We start from the raw sequence: 25,388 nt of genomic DNA on the forward strand, positions 1-25,388 counted from the left end.
TATTAACCGGAAACATAATACATGTGTGAATACATAGACAAACATAGTGTCACTAGTATGCCTCTACTTGACTAGCTCGTTGATCAAAGATGGTTGAGTTTCCTAGCCATAGACATGAGTTGTCATTTAACGGGATCACATCATTAGGAGAATGATGTGATTTACTTGACCCATTTCATTAGCTTAGCACTTGATCGTTTAGTATGTTGCTATTGCTTTCTTCATGACTTATACATGTTCCTATGACTATGAGATTATGAAACTCCCGTTTACCGGAGGAACACTTTGTGTGCTACCAAACGTCATAACGTAACTGGGTGATTATAAAGGAGCTCTACAGGTTCCTCCGAAGGTACTTGTTGAGTTGGCGTATTTCGAGATTAGGATTTGTCACTCCGATTGTCGGAGAGGTATCTCTGGGCCCTCTCGGTAATACTCATCACTATAAGCCTTGCAAGTGACTAATAAGTTAGTTGCAGGATGAAGTATTACGGAATTAGTAAAGAGACTTGCCGGTAACGAGATTGAACTAGGTATGATGATACCGACGATCGAATCTCAGGCAAGTAACATACCGATGACAAAGGGAAAAACGTATGTTGTTATTCGGTTCGACCGATAAAGATCTTCATAGAATATGTAGGAGACAATATGGGCATCTAGGTTCCGCTATTGGTTATTGACCAGATAGTTGTCTCGGTCATGTCTACATAGTTCTCGAACCCATAGGGTCCACACGCTTAAATGTTCGTTGACGATATAGTATTATATGAGTTATGTATGTTGGTGACCGAATGTTGTTCGGAGTCCCGGATGAGATCATGGACATGACGAGGAGCTCCGGAATGGTCCGGAGGTAAAGATTCATATATTGTATGATATGGTTAGGCCAAGGGGTCAGGCCCACGGGGCTATAATCGGTGCAAAAGGACTTTTGCGGAGGCCAGGGGGCCAAACGCCGGATACCCTGGTGTCTGGCCCTGGGCCAGAGGCCGAGGCCCATGGCGTCTAGGCCAGACGCCAAGGATTGTGGCGTTTGGTCCTGGAGTCCGAGTGGGACTCTTGCCTTTCGGGCAAAACCGACTTTGAGGAGGCTTTTGCTCGAAGTTTCGACCCCAGTGCTCAGCATATAAATAGAGGGGCGGGGCTAGCACCAAAGACAGATCAAGAAACACCAAGTTGTGTGCCGGCAACCCCGTCCCCTCTAGTTTATGCTTCGTCATAGTTTTCATAGTGCTTAGGAGAAGCCCTGTGGAGATTGTTCTACACCAACACCGTCACCACGCCGTCGTGCTGCCGGAACTCATCTACTACCTCACTCCTCTTGCTAGATCAAGAAGGCGAGGACGTCATCAAGCTGAACGGTGCAGAACTCGGAGGTGCCGTGCGTTCGGTACTTGAATCGGTCGGATCGTGAAGGTGTACGATTACATCAACCGTGTTGATAAACGCTTCCGCTTAGCGATATTCAAGGGTATGAAGATACACTCTCCCCTCTTGTTGCTATGCATCACCATGATCTTGCGTGTGCGTAGGAATTTTTTTGAAATTACTACGTTCCCCAACAGAACCAGCACGAGTTGGGGGACCGGGTGAAGAGGTTGTCGACATGGAGAAAGAGGAGAAGTGATCACATGTTTATGGTAGCTAATGGATGATGTTATCTTAGTTTGTGAATTTTTGTTTTGGTCTGACTCACAAACCTTGTTTGATGTCCGAAGATCCCTTTTTGCCCACTATTCAAAGCATCTCTTCATGTTTGCGTAATGATCAAACAATACACTTCAAATAATTAAGTTGACATCCCAAGAATATTTTGAAAAAGGATGTACTTATCGCCACAGATAATCCTTATTCATCACACTAGATAGTATTTTCATTTAATTATTTTTGAGAAAAAATTGATATTTTTTTAAAACTACAGATATTTAATATATTGTATGTTAATTTAGACGTGCATTGCACGTGCAAACTTACTAGTACCAGTAGTAGGTCATGTGCCCAACACCACACTGTCGCTGTTTTCTTTTTTAACTAAAAAAGTAAACATCTTTAGGCTAATCTATCTCGAAGCACTGTTGCAAGCTAGGAAGCAACACTACAAGACCGATGTTGTCGTTTCTAGGAATGAGACACTGCAAAATTAGTGTTGTTGCCACTAGAACGCGATGTGATGTTGCAAGGTTGATGTTGTCTCTGCCAATAGAAAAAGTCACGCACTACAAAGAGATGTCATAGTTGCGGGTGTACGTAACATAGTCGCAACACTTTAAGTTGTATTTTTTGCAACATCGGTCAGGTGTCATTATTGCAAACGAGACACGTGACGCTGCTAGACCAGCCGGAGATGTTGTAGCCAGATGTGCGACGCTACAAGGGCCGACCATTTCAAGCCGGCAAGACCAGCGTCCAAGTGGGCGTTGTAAGGATGGTCAACACTCCTCAAGTTGTACATGTAACTTTTGCAAAAGCCGACTATGTGTACGTTGTGAGGGGTGCTCAGCAATGCTGCAAGATGGAAGGCCAGTTGTTGTGTCTTTTTTTGTTGCAAGGCCGGACCAACATCATTGTAATCAGGGACACAACATTGTGAAGTCAGGCCCCCGCACAAGTCGGATTGCAAATTGCAAGCCTAGCACCGTAGTTGCTGCAAAGATTGATCGGTCATGCTGCAAGCTGGGACATAACATTGCAAGGTAATGACGCCGCTGGTGCAAGTGGGGATCCCCGCGCTACAAGCGTAGACACGACATCGCAAGTCTAGCGCCGCTATCATTGCAAGCCTCGCCGGTGCTACCACAAGTCGATATGTGATGCTGCAACCTCAGATGCCGCGCGCTACTGCAAGCGGGGACCCACGACCCTGCGAATACTCGTCGTCGTTACTGGACTGATAGTGCTTCAAAGCCCAATCACTTAAAAGAAGCAAACCGGACAGCCACTGCAGCTTATGAAAATGTTCTTTTTTATTTGTGTATGTATGCTTGAAGCATATTTTTCCAGTGTTGCAATGTTTATTTGCTGCTTCAAAAACTAAATGTTGCGATGAGCAACATGTTGACTTATCCTTTAGTCATCATGTCACCCATCGACGTTGCGGAGGATGTCGCAATGTTGCAAAACCATGTTGCAGCGGTGTCATCGTGTGACTCGCCGACGTTGTGGAGGATGCCGCAACGCTGCGAACCCATATGGCGGAGGTGTTATCGTGTCACTCGCGGATGTTGTTGAGGACGCCAGCAAAGTGCTATGCAACATGCTTTGTGTTGCGAAGGAGTGACACAACGCCGGCCTTAACTTTTGTCGGTCATGCTTTGTTGTGAACAGGTGGTGATGGTGTGGGGGTATACAAAAAGGCTTTGCAACATACGCCATGTTGCAAACGTTTTCGCAACATCTACTTTGTTGCAAGGAGTGTCACATCATATGTCGTGCTGAAAGGGGGACCGCGACGATGGGGTGCTTCGTCATGCCGATCCAACAACTCATGAGTCCGCCGATCTTTGCAAAAGATGAGTCGGCCGACGCATAGTGCAGGCCTTTCTACTTCCGTGGACCGCAACTCACGAATCGTATGTAATCTGGTTGTAAGACTATATTTGTTTGTATATACGGAGTTTTGTTGTTATTGCATGCGTTTTATACGGGTGCTACTGTTGCATGTGATTATACATGTACTTCCTCCGTCTCATAATGTAAGATGTTTTTTGACACTAGTGTAGTGTGGTGTCAAAAAACATCTTACATTGTGGGATGAAGGGAGTACTACTTAATGAAAAGTTAGCTTGTTTTAGTGTGAACCTGAGGTGTGACATGCCACGCTTTAAGTGGCTTGCTGGATAGTGTAAAAGTAGTTATAGCCAGCCAGCCTGAGGTATGAACGCATCGACACATGTCCTGATGGGATCAATGCCCACTTAGGTGTGAACGTAGATTCTCCATACTCTGGATGCCCACGTGAAGGTGTGAACGCACCTGCGCGCCACCCGCCCGTCACGCGAGGGACTAATCATACGGCTGACAATTGTCACATCGTACGGCTTGCGAGGCGGTTTATTTTCAGCTGGGATCAACCGGATGATCCGTAGCAGCGGCCATATTGTATAGCTCGGCCCACCACCTAGTCATTGTATAGTCACTATAAGAAACCTGTTAATTTATGATGGATTTCTTATGACGGTTTTAGAAATTGTCATCAATGGTACTTGATGAGTGACGGTTAGCCTAGATCCATCATGGATCATCAAGAGGCCAGCGGCCTCTGAAAACGGGTGACGATTTTAATGACAAACGTTGCCTCACTGTCATAATCCCGATATGTAAATCGTCATGGATTTACTAGCGGGCTTTTGTTCCTTTCTTAATTTATTTTACCCCATCTGAATCATATATTCCGCTGATATGTCGTTCTCAAGATAGGCCACGTTATCGAAGCGACCCTCGCTCCGCCGCACACCCTTTTGGGCTGGTCAATGTGTTTCGTGGTGGAATGAAGCCCCCTGCTCTCTCGTTTCATTTTTTTTCTTTTTTGTTTTTGATTTTTAAAAAAAATTCTGGATTTCAACAAAGTTTCAAAATTCAAAATAATGTGGATTTTGAAAAAAAATCAAGAAATCATAAAACGATAGTGAATTCAATTAATGTTCAGGATCCTGAATTTTTTTCAGGAAATAATAAATCTCCGCGGATTAAAAAAAAATGTTCGTGGTTTTGGAAACAAAGGTTCACATATTCAGAAAATGTCCACGGTTTTGAAAAAAAGTTCGGGAAATCAAAAAATGTTCGTAATTATGAAAAAAAATATTTTAAGTATTCCAAACATGTGCATGAATTTCAAGAAATGTCCACGAATTGCAAAAATATTCATAAAATTTAAATAAATATTCTAAAATTTCAAAAAAGTGCATTGATTTAATAAATGTTCGCTAATTAAAAACACATGAATTCAGAGAAATGTTCATGCATTTCAAAAACATCTAAACAAAAAATGTTCACGAATTTAAAAATTTGTTCGTCGATTCAAAAAATGTTCACCAATTCATAAAAAATGTCCACATTTTTCAAAAAAAATTGTTTGCACATTAAAAAATTATTCATGATTTCTAGAAATGATAACAAATTTGAAAGATGTTCGCGAAATGAAAATTGGAAGGAAATGAAAAAAATAAGAAAGAAAAAAAACGAAAATCAAAAAAGAAAAAGAACAAGAGTGAAAGAAAAGCGAAATAGAAAACATAAGAAAAGAAAATGCGGTCTGGAGGAACGACCAGAAGGATTACACCTATGCCCCAAATAGGAGTCGCCAGCACTATGTGCTCAAAGAAATCTCATACATCATCACTAGGCTAGCACGACAGCACAAACCAGCCACCACTTGGCACTTGGGGGCTAAGTGTATGCAAGTGTCAAGGGGCTAATGACATTGGAGTATCTAGGTGACATTAGGGTTTTGGTTGATTTATGTTTTAAGGTGTTATTCTAGTATGAACTCTATGATAGATCGAACAGAAAGAATAGCTTTGTGTTAATTTACTACGGACTCTTGAATAGATCGTTCAGAAAGGATAACTTTGAGGTGGTTTCGTACCCTACCATAATCTCTTTGTTTGTTCTCCGCTATTAGTGACTTTGGAGTGACTCTTTGTTGCATGTTGAGGGATAGTTATATGATCCAATTATATTATTACTGTTGAGAGAACTTGCCCTAGTGAAAGTATGAACCCTAGACCTTGTTTCCTAGCATTGCAATACCGTTTACGCTCACCTTTATCATTAGTTACCTTGTTGTTTTTATATTTTCATATTACAAAAACATATATCTACCATCCATATTACAGTTGTATCACCATCTCTTCGCTGAACTAGTGCACCTATACAATTTGCCATTGTATTGGGTGTGTTGGGGACACAAGAGACTCCTTGTTATTTGGTTACAGGGTTGTTTGAGAGAGACCATCTTCATCCTACGCCTCCCACAGACTGATAAACCTTAGGTCATTCACTTGAGGGAAATTTTCTACTGTCCTACATACCTCTGCACTTGGAGGCCTAACAATGTCTACAAGGAGAAGGTTACGTAGTAGACATCAGGCGCCAACTCTCGTGGAATAGTCACGACAGATATCCTAGTGTAAGGACTTAGTCGTAGAGCCATGGCAACTAGGTTAGCTTAAAGGGGTTAAACGGGACAAATGACACAGGAGTTTATACTGGTTCGGTCCCTTGCGGTGAAGGTAAAGGCCTAATCCAGTTTGAGGTGGTATTGCTTATGTCTTGATTACCAGGGAGCGAATCCGCTTGACCTAGCTTTTGATCTGTTGTTTCTTGCCCTGAATCGCCGCCGGGTCGTCCCTTTATATACACAAGTTGACGCCCAGTGGCTCACGGAGTCCCGGCCGGCTCATAGACAAAGTGTCCGGCTCGGTGACTACCTATACATGCCTTACAATACAAGTCTTACATATATGGCGGTTTACCCTTACGAGCCTTAAGTCGCCTTTGGGCCTTGGGCCCTTGCTTGTGAACCGCCATCTCAATATCCACGTGGGCTTCATATCAAGAATCGTCATAGGTATAACCCGGTCTCTTGGGCAGGTCATACCTAATAATTATATCCCCAACAAAGGGGCAATGCTACTATTCTTTTACCACACTTGTGCTTCAAAGTAGCACCATGATCTTCATGATAGAGAGTCTCCTATGTTGTCACTTTCATATACTAGTGGGAATTTTTTTCATTATAGAACTTGGCTTGTATATTCCAATGATGGGCTTTCTCAAAATGCCCTAGGTCTTCGTGAGCAAGCAAGTTGGATGCACACCCACTTAGTTTCTTTTATTGAGCTTTCATACACTTATAGCTCTAGTGCATCCATTGCATGACAATACCTACTCACTGACATTGATATCTATTGATGGGCATCTCCATAGCCCGTTGATACGCCTAGTTGATGTGAGACTATCTTCTCCTTTTGGTCTTCTCCACAACCACCATTCTATTCCACCTATAGTGTTTGGTCCATGGCTCACGCTCATGTATTGCGTGAAGATTGAAAAAAATTGAGAACATCAAAAGTATGAAACAATTGCTTGGCTTCTCATCGGGGTTGTACATGATTAAATACTTTGTGTGATGAAGATAGAGCATAACCAGACTATATGATTTTGTAGGGATAACTTTCTTTCGCCATGTTATTTTGAGAAGACATGGTTGCTTTGTTAGTATGCTCGAAGTATTATTGTTTTTATGTTAATATTAAACTTTTGTCTTGAATCTTTCGGATCTGAAAATTCATGCCACAATAAAGAAAATTACATTGATAAATATGTTAGGTAGCATTCCACATCAAAAATTCTGTTTTTATCATTTACCTACTCAAGGACGAGCAGGAATTGAGCTTGGGGATGCTTGATACATCTCCAACGTATCTATAATTTTTTATTGTTCCATGTTGTTATATTATCTATTTTGGATGTTTAATGGGCTTTAATGTGCTCTTTTATATTATTTTTGGGACTAACCTATTAACCAGAGGCCTAGTGCCAGTTTCTGTTTTTTTGCCTATTTTTGCAGAAAAGGAATACCAAATGGAGTCCAAACGGAATGAAACCTTCACGATGATCTTTCTTGGACCGAAAGAAAACCAGAAGACTGGGAGTTGAAGTCAGAAATGCCACGAGGCGTCCACGAGGCAGGAGGGCTCGCCCAGGGGGGTAGGGCCCCCACCCTCATGGGCCCCTCGTAGCTCCACCGACGTACTTCTTTCGCCTATATATACTCTTATACCCTAGAAACATCAAGGGGAGCCACGAAACCACTTTTCCACCACCGCAACCTTCTGTACCCGTGAGATCCCAACTTCAGGCCTTTTCCGGCGATTTGCCGAAGGGGGAATCGATCATGGAGGGATTCTACATCAACACCATTGCCTCTCCGATGAAGCGTGAGTAGTTTACCCCAGACCTTCGGGTCCATAGTTATTAGCTAGATGGCTTCTTCTCTCTCTTTGATTCTCAATACAAAGTTCTCCTCGATGTTCTTGGAGATTTATTCGATGTAATACTCTTTTGCGGTGTGTTTGCCGAGATCCGATGAATTGTGGATTTATGAACAAGATTATCTATGAATATTATTTGGTTATTCTTTGAATTCTTATATGCATGATTTGATATCTTTGCAAGTGTAAGGGCATATTTATCCCTTAGTAGTTTTGGTGATTGATGACAATGCTTTTGCGGACTAATCGTGTGCATGGAGCTTTTTAGATATATCATGACTGAACGCAAGACGATTTGAAGCCCCACGAGATTACAGAAGACGGCGCTTCTCTATGTTTCTTTTTGGTGGATCTGAGTCGTAGGAGAGTTGTACTATTAAGAGGGGGTCCGCGCTAGAAAGGTTGGGTGGAACCTCACGTACACATTCCTTTTGCACCGCCTTTCCTTTGGCTCTTTGGAGTTTCCTTCGTCTCACCATGTCTCTGCGAAATGAAGGACTCCGAGTGTTGTTGTTCACAGGCTGGCGGTAGTACTGCTCCCAGAGCAGTACTACCGCAGGCACCAGTGGTAGTCCCTGGCTCCGGCAAGGTAGTACAGTGGGCTCCCACGGTAGTATCGCTCCTTCTGAGCTCTAGTACCGTGAGCTCTGGCCTGGTGCTGCTGCGCAAGCGGTAGTAGGGGAGTATGTAATTTTTTACATCCGCGCCCTACGCGGTAGTACCGTGCTCTGGCGCGGTAGTACCGTGACACCTGGGCAAGCACAGCGACATGTGCGGAAGTAGGGGCGGATGTATTTTTTTACATCCGCACCCTACATGGTAGTACCGCACCTGGGTTGCGGTAGTACCGTGTCGGATTTTTGCACCAATAAAATCTTAGCGAATGTAGTCACGGATGTAATTTTTTATATCCGTGCCTGGACCGTGGCTTCCCTGCGGTAGTACCGCACAGGGTCGCGGTAGTACCGCACTAGCGGTTCTACCGCACCCTGTCGGTGCTCATCTGTTCAGGTCCAGGCTCTGCCGCGCCCACGGTAGTATCGCGGGCCACCGCGGTAGTACCTCAGGCCCGTGCAGTAGTACCGCTCCTGTGGTGCGGTAGTACCGCGGGTCGCGGGCTGAGTGGTGGGTAACGGTTGGAATTGCCCCCCCCACTATATAAGGGGGTCTTCTTCTCCAAGAAGACTTACCTCTTCCATCCCCAAACTCCATTGTTGCTCCAAGCTCCATTTTCACCTGATCTCTCTCCCTAGCCAATCAAACTTGTTGATTTGCTTGGGATTGGTTGAGAAGTCCCGATCTACACTTCCACCAAGAGAAAATTTGATTCCCCCCACTAATCCCTTGCGGATCTTGTTACTGTTGGGTGCCGGGTGTTTGAGCACCCTAGATGGTTAAGGTCACCGCGGAGCCATAGTCCATGTGGTGAAGCTTCGTGGTGTCGTTGGGAGCCTCCAATTAAGTTGTGGAGATTTCCCCAACCTTGTTTGTAAAGGTTCGGTCGCCGCCTTCAAGGGCACCAATAGTGGAATCACGGCATCTCGCCTTGTGTGAGGGCGTGAGGAGAATATGGTGGCCCTAGTAGCTTCTTGGGGAGCATTGTTCCTCCACACCGCTCTAACGGAGATGTACTTCCCCTCAAAAGGAAGGAACTTCGGTAAGACATCCTCGTCTCCATCAGTTCCCCTTTTGGTTATCTCTCTCCTTTACTTGTGCAAGCTATATTGTGTTCTATCCTTGCTTGCTTGTGCTCATATTGTTGTCGCATCTTATAGGTTGCTCACCTAGTTGCATTTCTAGACAACCTACTTTGATGCAAAGTTAAATTTGGTAAAGAAAAGCTAAAAATTGTTAGTTCTCTATTCACCCCCCCTGTAGTCCACTATATCGATCCTTTCAGTTGGTATCAAAGACTCATCTCTTTATTAAGGACTTTGTCGTCTGAAGAGTATGGTTGACATCGTAGACGGTGGGGAGGAGCAATCCGGTGTGAATCCGAGCTCGTCTATGGCCGATGGGGGAACCGCGGTCTCTCATGAGGAATTCAATGTGGCTTTGGACACATTGAAAACCTCCATGACGACCGAGGTTGAAAGCATTGAGGGAGTCCTGGATTAGGGGGTGTTCGGATGGCCGGACTTCCGGACTATGAAGATACAAGATTGAAGACTTCGTCCCGTGTCCGGATGGGACTTTCCTTGGCGTGGAAGGAAAGCTTGGCGATACGATATGAAGATCTCCTCCCGTTGTAACCGACTCTGTGTAACCCTAGCCCTCTCCGGTGTCTATATAAACCGGAGAGTTTTAGTCCGTAGGACGAACAACAATCATACCATAGGCTAGCTTCTAGGGTTTAGCCTCTCTGATCTCGTGGTAGATCAACTCTTGTACTACCCATATCATCAATATTAATCAAGCAGGAGTAGGGTTTTACCTCCACCGAGAGGGCCCGAACCTGGGTAAAAACATCGTGTCCCTTGTCTCCTGTTACCATCCGCCTGGACGCACAGTTCAGGACCCCCTACCCGAGATCTGCCGATTTTGACACCGACATTGGTGCTTTCATTGAGAGTTCCTCTGTGTCGTCGCCCTTAGGCCCAATGGCTTCTTCGATCGTCAACCACGACGCGGTCCAGGGTGAGACTTTTCTCCCCGGACAGATCTTCGTATTCGGCGGCTTCGCACTACGGGCCAATTCGCTTGGCCATCTGGAGCAGATCGAAAGCTACGCCCCTGGCCATCAGGTCAGGTTTGGAAGCTTAAACTACATGACCGACATCCGTGGGGACTTGATCTTCGACGGATTCGAGCCACGGCCGAGCGCGCCGCACTGTCACGATGGGCATGATCTAGCTCTGCCGTGGGACAGCATCCAGAGTGCCGCTCAGGTGTCCGCTCCGATCATTAGCTTGGAGCCGACCGCGCTAGACGGGGACGGACAGTTGGATGCTGCCCCAGGAGCCGCAATCTCCACGGCGATAGAGCCGAACACCGGTTTAGTCCTTTGCAAGTCCCGTGACTCCAAGGTGTCGGACTCCGTTCCGGACTCCGAATCTTTCGCATCCCTTCCGATCGAACCCAATTGGGCCCCGATCATGGAGTTCACCGCCGCGGACGTCTTTCAGCACTCGCCCTTTGGTGATATCCTAAATTCACTAAAGTCTCTCTCTTTGTCAGGAGAGCCCTGGCCGGACTATCGTGAGCAGGGTTGGGATGCGGACGACAAAGAAAGTCGAAACCCACCCACCACCCACTTTGTAGCCACTGTCGACGATCTAACCGACATGCTTGACTTCGACTCCGAAGACATCGATGGTATGGACGCCGATGGAGACGACCAAGAACCAGCACCTATAGGGCACTGGAAAGCCACCTCGTCATATGACATATACATGGTGGACACCCCCAAAGCAAGGGATGGCGATGAAAAAACGGAGGACGACCCCTCCAAGAAGCAACCCAAGCGCCGACGTCAGCGGCGCCGCTCTAAATCCCGCCCAAAGCAAAAGCGGCGAGTCCGGCACGGAGACGTCAACACTCCAGACAGTGCCAAAGACAACCCCCTCCAGCAGGATTCAGCGCAGGAAGACGAAGGAGCCATCCCTCATGAGAGAGCGGCAGACAGGGAGGTCGAGGACGACAATTATATGCCTCCCTCCGAAGACAAGGCAAGCCTCGACAACAACGAATTCGTCGTGCCAGAGGATCCCGTCGAACAAGAGCGTTTCAAACGCAGGCTTATGGCCACGGCGAGCAGCCTCAAGAAAAAACAGCAGCAGCTTAGAGCTGACCAGGATTTGCTAGCCGACAGATGGACTGAAGTGCTGGCGGCCGAAGAGTACAAACTCGAACGCCCCTCCAAGAGTTACCCAAAGCGCAGGCTGCTACCCCAACTAGAGGAGGAAGCAACTAAACCTACATCACCAGCGTACGATGCGCCCGATCGGCCACCCCGTGGCCACGACAGAGAGGCCTTTCGACCCTCAACCCAAGCCGCACGCCGGCGCCGCTCCAAGAATACCAGAGCATGGGGGAACGCAACTGACCTGCGAGACATATCGGAGGATAAGGCAAGGCAAACAAGATTGATCTACGGATCGCATGGGCGCCCTACATCACGTGACGATAACCGCCACGCCGGATATGATAAATACGGCCAGGCCGAATACAACAGACAAAGCTCATCCGAGCTACGTCGCAATATAGCTCAGTACAGGGGCGCCGCACACCCACTATGCTTCACAGACAAAGTAATGGATCATCAAATCCCAGAGGGTTTTAAAACCGTAAACATCAAATCATACGATGGCACAACAGATCCCGCAGTATGGATCAAGTATTATCTCCTTCATATCCACATGGCCCGTGGTGATGATCTACACGCCATGAAATACCTCCCGCTCAAGCTTAAAGGACCAGCTCGGCATTGGCTTAACAGCCTGCCAGCAGAGTCAATTAGTTGCTGGGAGGACCTGGAATCCGCATTCCTCGACAACCTCTAGGGCACTTATGTGCGGCCACCAGACGCCGATGACCTAAGCCACATAATCCAGCAGCCAGAGGAATCGGCCAGACAATTCTGGACACGGTTCCTAACCAAGAAAAATCAAATATTCGATTGTCCGGATGCCGAGGCCCTTGCAGCCTTCAGGCACAACACCCGAGACGAATGGCTTGCCCGGCACCTAGGACAGGAAAAGCCGAAATCTATGGCAGCCCTCACGACACTCATGACCCACTTTTGCGTGGGAGAAGACAACTGGCTAGCTCGTAGCAATAACATAACCAAGAGCCCTAGCAATTCAGATACCAAGGACACCAATGGCAGGTCACATCGCAACAAGCACAAGCGTCGCATTAACGGCGACAATACTGAGGATACGGTAGTTAATGCCGGATTCAGAGGCTCTAAACCCGGTCAGCGGAAGAAGCCATTCAAAAGGAACCCTCCGGGCCCATCCAGTTTAGACCGGATACTCGATCACTCGTGCCAGATACACGGCACCACCGAACAACCAGCCAACCACACCAACAGGGACTGTTGGGTGTTGAAGCAGGCAGGCAAGTTCAATGCCGAAACCAGAGACAAGGGGCTGCGTAGCGATGACGAGGAGGAGCCCCGGCCGCCGAACAACAGAGGACAGAAGGGATTCCCCCCGCAAGTGCGGACGGTGAACATGATATACGCAACCCACATCCCCAAAAGGGAGCGGAAGCATGCTCTCAAGGACATCTATGCGTTGGAGCCAGTCGCCCCAAAGTTCAACCCATGGTCCTCCTGCCCGATCACTTTTGATCGAAGGGACCACCCCACTAGCATCCGTCACGGTGGATTCGCCGCACTGGTCCTAGACCCAATCATTGATGGATTTCACCTCACTAGAGTCCTCATGGACGGCGGCAGCAGCCTGAACCTGCTTTATCAGGATACAGTGCGAAAAATGGGTATAGAGCCGTCAAGGATTAAACCCACAAAGACAACCTTTAAAGGCGTCATACCAGGTGTAGAAGCCAGCTGTACAGGCTCGGTTACACTCAAAGTGGTTTTCGGATCCCCGGATAATTTTCGAAGCGAAGAGTTAATCTTCGACATACTCCCATTCTGAAGTGGCTATCACGCCCTGCTCGGACGAACCGCATTCGCAAAATTCAATGCGGTGCCGCACTACGCATATCTCAAGCTCAAGATGCCAGGTCCTCGCGGAGTCATTACGGTAAATGGAAACACCGAACACTCTCTCCGAACGGAGGAGCACACAGCGGCCCTGGCGGCGGAAGTACAGAGCAGCCTCTCAAGGCAACTCCCCAATCCGGGTGTTAAACGTCCGGACAACGTCAAGCGCGCCCGAAGCAACCTACAACAAAGCCGGTTGGCACGTTCCGAGCAAGCATAGCAGTGCGGCCCCAACCCCAGCCCTCGCCAGATAGTGATATCGGTACCACCCGTACATAATTACGCTTTGAAAATACCATGGGCATAAGGGGAGGGGCACAACTACGGCACACCCAGAATGCGGCTCAACCGTACTTAGGGGCTCCCTATTCTGCCGTTTCCTTTTCTTTTTATATACTTTCAGGACCCAACTATTCGGAAGGCCTGTCCGGCAATACACTCGCCGAACACACGATGCAACAGCCAGGGAGAGAACAAGCCACGTCAAAATGTCCAGGTGGTCTCTATAACGAGCTAAATACCTGTTTTACTTAAATTCATGCAGCTTGCCCCTGGAGGGGGACATGTCAAATAATCCCACCCCTTGCTTATCGCACTATTTGTATCGTTCTGCTTTCATAGCAACCCTTTTTAATAAACAATACATAGCTCTTATCTATTATTGTATTCATCTATTTTATACAAATATGTTCAGTCATGACATTATGCAACCGTACACTTTGGTACGGCCAATACACCAGAGGCTTAAGCACCCCATAACATGGTGTGAGAAGACCGAACACTCTCATGAGTGCGGCACCCCGAACTTATAGCACTACATGCATCGGCTCCGAATCATGTCTTGGGTCAATAGTTGGGTTTGCCCGGCTCCCATGTTTTGGTACCTTACGTTCCGCAATGTTGGCTAAGGTAGCGTTGGGAGAACTACTGCGATTGTGCCCCAGTTGAGCTGGGTTAACACCTCAGTAGGGAAAGCTAAAACTGACCGTCATGATAGTGCGAGAGACCGGTCACTGTTCGCGAGGTTTTTTGAGTCCCTAAAGACTTATGCCGCTTAGAGCGAGGAGCCGGATTTATCTGGCCTAGGCATGGATAGCGCCCCGAACTCGGTCTTCCAAATACTAGGGGCTTCGCAGAAATTTAAAATTATAGAATTCTATGGCTAAGTGAGAGTGATAAAGCATTATAAGTCCGATGGCCTTGTTCGTTGTGCTGAGCGCCTCCCTAGATGGACCCAAAAATGGGAACAAGAGTGCTCAGGTTTATCCCGAACACCCCAGCACTCGTGGCATGGGGGTAGAAGCCGACGACTTGCATCTCTCAGATTTAATAAACGGCCGCACAGAAGGTAATATTTTAAATTAACAAGCGTTGCTTAGCGCATATGAACAAAGTTTTCAGCGCACAGGATAACAAATGCGAGTCCACTCAAAAATTACATCTTTGGAGCATTCACCCGCTATAAGGCGGGCACCCTTCAGGACGCCCTTATAATACATCTCGGGCATGCGATACTCCTTGCCCGGCGGTGGCGCGTCCATCAATAGCTTCTCAGCGTCCAGCTTGCCCCAGTGCACTTTAGCACGGGCGAGGGCCCGACGGGCACCTTCAATACAGACGGAGCGCTTGATGACTTCAATCCATGGACAAGCGCCCACCAGCCGCCGCACCAGACTGACATAACTCCCAGGCATGGCTTCTGTAGGCCACAGCCGAACTATGATGCCCTTCATGGCCTGTTTGGCCACCTTGAGGAGCTCGACCAGCTGCTTCAGCTGGTCACTCAGGGGCACTAGATGTCCGGCCTCAGCATATTGAGACCAGAACACCTTTTCCGTCGAGCTCCCCTCCTCGGCTCGGTAGAATGTGGCAGCATCAGACACACTACGGGGCAGATCGGCGAACGCTCCTGGAGAGAACAGGATTCGGGTAAGTAACAGATAATTCACTTTTACATGCTTGCTTTGCATAAAGAATGCCTTACCCACTGCTATTTTCTTTATCGCCTCGATCTCCTGGAGGGCCTTCTGGGCTTCGGCCTTAGCGGTTTTGGCACTCTCAAGAGCCAAGGCGAGCTCGGACTCTCGAGTCTTCGAGTCATGCTCCAAACTCTCGTGTTTTTCCATGAGAGCCTGGTGCTCTTGCCGCACCTCCGCCACCCGCGCCTCCTGCTTCTCTCGCATGGTGCACTCCAAGGCCGCACTGTTCTCGGCCTTGGACACCGCCTCCTTCAGGGCCGCCACCTTGGTCGTGGCCCCTGCAACATTAACGTTGGTCCTATCATTATATGCAACCAGGTATTTCTATATACATTTACATACGGTATTACATACCGTCCTTGTCCTCGAGCTGCTTCTTGGCACGGCTGAGCTCGTTCTCGGACCGCTCGAGGCTCTCCTTCAATGCATTGACCTCCGCAGTCAGTGCGGCAGAGGTCAGCAGCGCAACCTGCATTCTCATATTGACATATTTATGTTAGACTCCTGCGTATATCTTTTATATCCTCAGCTCGGCTTTTCTTTCCGAACGCCAAACTGAGCATCAGGGGCTACTGTCTATGTGGTAACATTTTTATATGTTTTGAATACATACCTCAAAGCCTGTTAACAGGCTTGTACAGGCTTCTGTCAGCCCACTCTTGGCAGACTGAACCGTCTGAATTACCGCACTCATAGCAGTGTGGTGTTCCTCGTCGATGGAGGCGCCGTTGAGCACCTCCAGCAAATTGTCCGGCACCTCCGGTTGGACGGAGGTCGCCGGCACCGTAGGCTTGCCCTTCTTACGAAGGCGCCGCCTGTCGGACTCTGGAACCGATGATGGTTCCGGAGCAGTGTCCGGCCCAGGGCCGGACTTAGATCCCTCTGGGGCTTTACCCCCTTTGGGCCTGGAGTCCGGGAGGTCGCCTTGCGGCGCCTCCAGGACCACCTGCTCCTGGTTTAGTCCCTTTTGGGACTCCACCTCGGCATCATCCGCAGGGAGCGGGGAGGAAGCCATCGGAAGTGAAGCACTATTCACATCCGACGAATCCAGGGAGCCGCTTGACGAATCTCCGAGCTGAGCCTTGGCCGAACTGCATGATTGAATTCGGCGTCAGAAAATACCGAATAATAGAGGAGCGCCATAAGTTATTCGGGTATCCGAACACTTACGATTTTGCCAGGGGCTTGACCCTGGATGGCCATTCCTCCCCGCCGTCTTCGGCATCGGAGGCATAGTCCGGCAGAAGGGTCTTCCCCTTCTTGGACCCTCCGGCCTCCCCAGTTGGGGCGGCCTTCCTTTTCCCTCCCCCCGCTGGAGGGGAAGAGACTACTTCTTCCTCTTCCTCCTCGTCTTCAGAGGCGGAGGGTGCGTCGGGGCTATCAGGCGACGAATCCGATACCACCAGGCGCCGGGAGCTCTTTCGAGTCCCCGTGGCCTTCTTCTCGGCCTTCTTCTCCAGCACCACATGAGGTGCCGAAACCAGCAGCTTGGTCAGACGAGCATCCGCTGGGTCTTTGGGCAAAGGAGCCGAACAGTTGATCTGCCCGGACTTCTCCAGCCACTCCTGTCAAAGGTAAGGGAGTTTAGATCCCGCATAGAGTCAAACTATGTAAAACAAGTACCCCGTAATGGGAAAATTGAGCTCACCGCGCTGGCTTGGCGCTTGGGGCAGATTCCATGATCCTCGGTGATGGGAGGGGAGACCTCGGAGCTATTGAATAGCACCTTCCAGGCATCCTCGTGCTTTGTGTCAAAGAGCTGGGACAGAGTCTGGTGCTGGGCCGGGTCAAACTCCCACAAGTTGAAAGCCCGTCGTTGACACGGGAGAATCCGGCGGAAGAGCATGACCTGGACTATGGTGACAAGTTTAACCTTCCTGCCAATCAGGTCCTTGATGCAGGTTTGAAGTCCGGTCACTTCTGCCGAATTACCCCACAACAGGCCCGTCTCTTTCCAAGATGTGAGCCGTGTGGGGATGCCAGATCGGATATCTGGGGCCGCTGCACATTCTGGGTGACGCGGCTCGGTGATATAGAACCACCCCGATTGCCAACCTTTGATGGTCTCTATGAAGGCGCCCTCGAGCCATGTAACGTTGGCTATCTTGCCCACCATGGCGCCTCCGCACTCCGCTTGGCGGCCGCCCACGACCTTCGGCTTGACGCTGAAGATCTTCAGCCATAGGCCAAAGTGGGGTTGGATGCGGAGGAAGGCCTCGCACACGACGATAAACGCCGAGATGTTGAGGATGAAGTTCGGGGCCAGATCGTGGAAGTCCAGGCCGTAGTAGAACATGAGCCCCCGGACGAAGGGTGAAGAGGAAAGCCCAGTCTGCGGAGGAAATGGGGAAGAAATACAACCCTCTCATGGGGCCTAGGGGTGGGGATGAGTTTCCCCTCATCTGGAAGCCGGTGCGCGATGTTGTCAGACAAGTATCCAGCCTTCCTCAACTTTTTGATTTGCCCCTCCATGACGGAGGAGGCCATCCATCTACCTCCCGCTCCAGACATAATTAGAGAAGGCTGAGGTGGGAAGTGCGGACTTGGGCGTTGGAGCTCGAGTGCGCGGGGAGGGATAAGCAAAGGAGGAAGAAGGCGTAAATGGAAAGGGTAGATCCTTATCCCCTTATATGGGCGGCCGAGACTGCAAGCCCCCGCCAGCCTAATAAAACTCGCTTATCCCCCAAGCGCCGCGGTTAATGGCGCAGTTGGGTTACCCACGCCCGTATTGATGAGAATCCCGGAATAAGGGGACACGATCTCTGCTTTGACAAGACGTGCCAAGGAAACCGCCTTGCTAAACGCGCTGAGGTGGAATAGTGAAATGATTCAAATAAAGGCTTGGCCGTGGCGTGATGTCACGCTGTGGAATACGTCAGCAGATTAGATTTGTGCAGATATTATTCTCTCTACGGTGGTATGTGGAACTTATTTTACAGAGCCGGACACTATCCTTGTGTTCAACATCTTCTATGAAGTATTCGGAGGAGGAACCCGCCTTGCAATGCCGAAGACAATTTGCGCGCCGGACTCATCGTCATTGAAGCCTGGTTCAGGGGCTACTGAGGGAGTCCTGGATTAGGGGGTGTCCAGATGGCCGGACTATGACCTTTGGCCGGACTCCCGGACTATGAAGATACAAGATTGAAGACTTCGTCCCGTGTCCGGATGGGACTTTCCTTGGCGTGGAAGGCAAGCTTGGCGATACGATATGAAGATCTCCTCCCATTGTAACCGACTCTGTGTAACCCTAGCCCTCTCTGGTGTCTATATAAACCGGAGAGTTTTAGTCCGTAGGACGAACAACAATCATACCATAGGCTAGCTTCTAGGGTTTAGCCTCTCTGATCTCGTGGTAGATCAACTCTTGTACTACCCATATCATCAATATTAATCAAGCAGGAGTAGGGTTTTACCTCCACCGAGAGGGCCCGAACCTGGGTAAAAACATCGTGTCCCTTGTCTCCTATTACCATCTGCCTAGACGCACAGTTCGGGACCCCCTACCCGAGATCCGCCGGTTTTGACACCGACAAGCATGTTTAATAAATTCTTAGAAGGACCTAAACTATCTACCTCGCTAATGAAAGTGGGTGATCCCACTGACAAGGTGACGGATGCTAACTCCGACAAGGGGGAAGCTACTAGTGAAAAGGGTCCTTCTACTAGTGGTAGAAATGGCACCGGCATCTTTGCCCATGTGGAACCTCCACTTACTTATGGAGGACCGATTCCCTCTACTCATTTAAATCATGCCGGCCCTCCTCCTAAGATTGTGAAAAAATAAAGATTTTGATGCTTGGATCTATCGCTTTAAGCGTCATTTAAAATATGTTAACACTACTCTTTGGAGAATTATTGAAGAAGGTTTCTATCCGCATGACCCAAGCAACTTCACTCCAAGAGAAGCCATAGATAATCAATTCAACGAGAATGCTCTCTTCGTCATTCAAGATGCAATTCCACCCAAAGACATTGCTCATCTTCGACCATTCACCATGGCCAAGGAAGCATGGAACCATGTTGTTTCCCTAAACAAGGGAAGAGCTAGCTTTCAACGCTCCAACTATGAAGTGGTGCAAGATGAAGCCGATGAGTTTGCAATGAATGAAGATGAAGAACCACGTGTGCTTTACCAGAGATTGACCACTCTCACGGTCTCACTCCGAGATCATGGGAGTAAGGATACGAATGACAATTGTATCAAGCGCAAGTTCCTCAAGGCCATGATGCCCTACCACAAGGCCATGTCCCCCGTCATCCGTCAAAGACTGTACTTCCACTCCTTGTCCTCAAATGAAGTGTTGGATGAGTTTGTGGCAATGAGGATCTTGGAAAAGACCGCGGACAACGCGGTGTTGCATTAAAAAAAGAGCAAAGAAGCCAAACCTTGCCTTGAAGGCCAAGGTTAGTCTGGAAGAAGAGGAAGAAGAGGAAGATGAGGAGAGCAACCCCGAAGATACAAAATATGATTATCATGAGCACATGGCTCTTGCTTCAAGGCAATTTTGGAGCAAGAAGAACACAAGGCCCAACTTCAACAAGAACAACTCAAGTGGTTTCAAGGGCAAGCAACATGTGAGAACATGTTACAATTGTGGCAATGTGAGCCACTTTGTTGTGGATTGCCCTTACGAGAAGCGGGGAGACAATTGTGGCAAGCTCATCCGAAAAGACAAAGCCAAGTCCTTCCCCAACAAGAACAACTTCACCAAAAAGACTCCTACTCGAGGTTTGGTGGTTCAAGAAGAATACCATGAGGATGACGATGATGAAGAAGATGGTGAAGCAATGGCCATGGCCTCCGTTGCCATTGCCACAACTCGACGGGTGTCTCTCTTTGATTCACCCAACGAGAACATCACCGCCAAGTGCCTCATGGCTAAAGCCACTAACAAGGTAACCCCCAACATCAAAACCACCATCATTACTAATCCCTCCTTGATGGATTGCATTGATGAAAGTGAGGGGTCTAATGAGGAAGTGGATGAATTTGAGTCTTTTATGAGTAAGCTCAAGGGCAAATCCAAGAAGCACCTTATTGCTCTCTTCGAACAACTTGGTGAAGCCAATGGCATGATCGAGGCTCATGAAGAAACCATCTCTAAGATGGAAGGTCATAGTCGTGACTATGCCGATGAGATATCGGATCTCTCTAATGCTCTTGAGGAAGAGCGTGTGCATCGTTTGGCTCTTGAGGAGTCACACAACGATGACCATGCTAAATTAAAGAAAGATCTTGATCATGCTCTTGTTGTATCTCGTGTGCTAAATTCCGAGAAGGCTAAACTTGGGGTTGACCATGCTAGACTCGAGAAGGAGTCTGACTTACTCGACAAGGCCCACAAGGTCTTGAAGGGTGCTCATGCTAAACTTAAGGAGTCTCATGATCAAATCCAAGTGAAGCTAACCAAGGAGAAAGCCACCTTTCCTCACATGGTATTAATTGATAATGCAAATGCTACTAACTCGTGATGTGAGCATGTGCATCTTGTGGAGGAGAATGCCAAGTTGAAGGAGCAACTTGAGAAAGGCCTTGTGACATGCATACAAGGTGAGAAGAACCTCAATGACCTTTGGAGCAATCAAAAGGCAGTTGTGGCCAAGGAGGGAGTTGGGTTCGCACCCAAGTCGAAGAACAAGAAGAAGAACGACAAGACCAAACGACCTTCCCCTCTCAAGCAAACCTTTGTGAAGGAGGGAGAGGGTGCTCCTAAGGAGAAGAAGAACAATGTGAAGGGTGGTGATGCCAAAAATGGCAATGCCACCCCATCCAACAAAGCCGGTGACTTTAACCCTTCTTATGTGTTGTGTCGTGCTAGTGATGGGCATGTTTATGCTAAATTTGTTGGTTCTCCCTAAGAATACATTGAATGGTCTATTTGGGTTCCTAAGACCCTTGTTACTAACATCAAAGGACCCATTACAAAATGGATACCTAAAACCAAGCATTGATCTCTTGTAGGTGTTTGCTTCTGATGGGGGATCATGGTTTCTCGATAGTGGAGCCACAAATCATATGACCGGAAGCAAGGACTTGGTGGTGGATGTGCAAAAGATTCCATCTATTCCCACCAATGTCGAGTGGGGTGATGCCTCATCTTCTAAGGTATTGGGTCTTGGCAAGGTTGTCATTTCTCATGATCTCACGATCGAGAAAGTCATGCTTGTTGAATCCCTTGCTTACAATCTACTTTCCGTTCGTCAACTTGCACTCATGGGCTTTGCCACTTTCTTTGATATTGATACCGTGGCCCTCTTGTGGAGCAAGACTCTAAAAGTAGCCTTTGTTGGGCATGTCGAGCATGGTCTTTATGTGATTAACTTTTCGGAGCGACCCACTAAGACCGCGACATGCCTAATGGCTAAAGTTGATGTGGGATGGCTTTGGCATCGCCGTTTAGCCCACGTCAATATGAGATCTTTGCAAAGTCTTCTCAAGGGAGACCATGTCCGTGGACTAACAAATGTTAGTTTTGCCAAAGATCATGCTTGCAGTGCTTGTATCGAAGGAAAACTTCATGAGAAGGCTCACCCTCCCACAACTATCATCTACTCAAAGAGACCCTTGGAGCTCCTTCACATGGATCTCTTTGGGCCTCCATCCTTTGATAGTCTTGGGGGTAGAAACTATTTCTTGGTGATTGTGGATGATTATTCAAGATACACTTGGGTATATTTCTTCAAGAGGAAGAGTGAGACTCAACAAACTGTCATCGACTTTGCAAATGAAGCTCAACGTCAACATGATGCAAAGATCTTGACAATAAGGAGTGACAACGGCACCGAGTTCAAGAACTACACCTTAGATGAGTTTCTTAGTGATGAGGGGATCAAGCATCAATATTTTGCACCATATACCCCTCAACAAAATGGTGTCGCAGAGAGGAAGAACCAAACATTGATGGATGCGGCAAGGACCATGATGGCGGAGTTCAAGTCTCCATACAACTTTTGGGCCGAAGCCATCAACATAGCATGTCATGCATCCAATCGGCTCTATCTCTGCAAAGGCTTGAACAAGACTCCTTATGAAATACTTACCGATAACAAGCCCAACCTCAAGTACTTCCAGGTGTTCGGGTGTAAGTGTTTCATTCTCAAGAAAGGTGTTAGTCTGTCTAAATTTGAGGCTAGAGCTCATGAGGGCATATTTGTTGGTTATGCTACAAACTCTCATGCTTACCGTGTCCTCAACAAGTCCACTGGACTCATTGAGGAGACCTGTAACATGGAGTTTGACGAGAATAACGGCTCCCAAGTGGAGCAAAGTGGTACTTGTGATGTAGGTGATGAAATTCCTCCCAAGCCATAAGAAGAATGGGTGTTGGTCATATCCTACCCATTGAGGAACCCCTTGTGGCCGAAGGAAAAGGACAATGCTCCACTCTAGTGGAGCCATCACCAACCCAAGACCCACACGCTTTCGAAGAACAAATTGAAGGCCCTCCACCTCATGAACAAGATCAACCTCAATATGGTGGTGAACCACCAAGTGATGCCCGAGGTCAAGTTCTCCCCTTTGAGCAAGCTCAAGATCAAGAACAAGCTCAAGACGGCGCTCAAGATGATCAAGTAACCCCTCCTCCTTTCACATCTGAGGAGGAATTAGAGCATTGGGCCGCGAAGATCGCTTCCAAGCTCACTACAAAAGGTCATCTCATGGAGAATGTGGTGGGAAGCCTAAGAAAGGGGGTAAGCACTCGTAGACAATTAGCAAACTATTGTGAACATCACGCGTTCCTCTCTTGTGTCGAACCCCAAAAGGTCTATGAGGCACTCGAGGATCCGGATTGGCTCAATGCCATGCATGAAGAACTCAACAAATTCAAGCACAACCAAGTGTGGAAATTAGTGCCAAGGCCTACCGGGAACCATAATTTCATTGGAAACAAGTGGATTTTCAAGAACAAGCAAGATGCTCATGGGATCATTGTTCGCAACAAGGCTCGTTTGGTGGCACAAGGCTACTCCAAAGTCGAGGGTATCGACTACGGTGAAAGCTTTGCCCCCGTTGCTTGCCTTGAATCTATTCGTTTGTTAATTCCTTATGCTTCTCATCATAATTTCAAGTTGCAACAAATGGATGTGAAGAGTGCTTTTCTTAATGGTTCCATTAATGAGTTGGTGTATGTCAAACAACCCCCGGGGTTCGAGGATCCTTAGTTCCCCGATCATGTGTACCAACTCCACAAGGCACTCTATGGCCTTAAACAAGCCCCACGTGTGTGGTATGAGCATCTTACGGAGTTGTTACAAGATCGTGGGTTCGAAATCGGGAAAATCGACCCCACTCTTTTTACTAAGAAGGTCAAAGGGGAGTTGTTTGTGTGCCAACTATATGTTGATGATATTATTTTTGGTTCCCCTAACAAAGCTTTCAATGAAGAATTTGCCGCTCTCATGACCTCAAAGTTCAAGATGTCTATGATGGGAGAGTTGAAGTTCTTTCTCGGGTTCGAAATCAAGCAAAGAAGAGAAGGAACCTTCATCAACCAAGCCAAATACACTCAAGACATTCTTAAGAGATTCAAGCTAAGTAATGTCAAGCCGTCCTCCACTCCAATGCCCGTCAAATGCCAACTTGACATTGATCCCAATGGTAAAGCGGTGGATCAAAAGGTATATCGCTCCATGATTGGTTCCTTGCTTTACCTTTGTGCATCTAGACCAGATATCATGTTGAGTGTGGGAATTTGTGCACGGTTTCAAGCCGCACCTAAGGAAAGCCACTTTGTGGCAGTCAAGCGAATCTTTCGACATTTGGATCATACCCCAAACTTTGGCTTATGGTACCCAAGAGGAGCTGACTTTGATCTTTTTGGCTATACAGACTCAGATTGGGCGGGAGACAAAGTGGATAGGAAGTCCACCTCCGGAGGGTGCCAATTGCTTGGTTGCTCTCTAGTGAGTTTGTCTTCTAAGAAGCAAAGTTGTGTATCTCTCTCGTCCACTGAAGCAGAGTATGTGGCTGCCGGTAGTTGTTGTGCTCAACTTCTATGGATGAGGCAAACTTTGAAGGATTATGGTGTCACTTGTGATGAAGTGCCTCTTTGGTGTGACAATGAAAGTGCCATCAAGATCTCTCTCAACCCGGTGCAACACTTCAAGACAAAGCATATTGAGATTCGGTATCACTTCAACCGGGATCACATTAGGCGAGGGGAGATCAAGCTCAAGTATGTCAACACTCATGATAACCTTGCAGATATTTTCACGAAGCCCTTGGGTGAAGCAAGATTTCGTGTGTTAAGGCATGAGCTAAATATCATTGATTCGAGCAATGTGGTTTGAATCCTTGCACACCCCACCATACTTATCATGCTATCTTGTCTAGGTGTAGGCATGGTCATAGGGGGAGTGTTGTTCTCTCAATGAACTTTCCCTCCCCCCATTATGCATAAATTGATCAAACTCTTTCACATTAGCCATTTGTGATGGTACTTCTGCTTCAAAGATGAGTCATGGTCATGGGCCCAAGGATAATTCTTCGCGGTGCCATACCATTTTCTCAAACATAGGTGGCCTGGGCCACCGCCCTCTCTTCTTGAGAGTGTGTCTGTGTGTTGTTTCGTTGTCTTGTGCTTTCTTCTTCTCTATGCCGTGTCTGTGTCATCGTTTGTGCTTGCTTCTTGGCTGTTCGGTGTTTTGGAAGGTTGTCTTGCAAATGCCTTTTCCCTCTCGTGTGAAACTTTCACCTTCTTGGGGTTACAGTACTACCGTGGCGAGCCACGGTAC

Source organism: Triticum aestivum, chromosome 4A, assembly GCF_018294505.1.
Source record: "Triticum aestivum cultivar Chinese Spring chromosome 4A, IWGSC CS RefSeq v2.1, whole genome shotgun sequence".
NCBI classification, from domain to species: Eukaryota; Viridiplantae; Streptophyta; class Magnoliopsida; order Poales; family Poaceae; genus Triticum; species Triticum aestivum.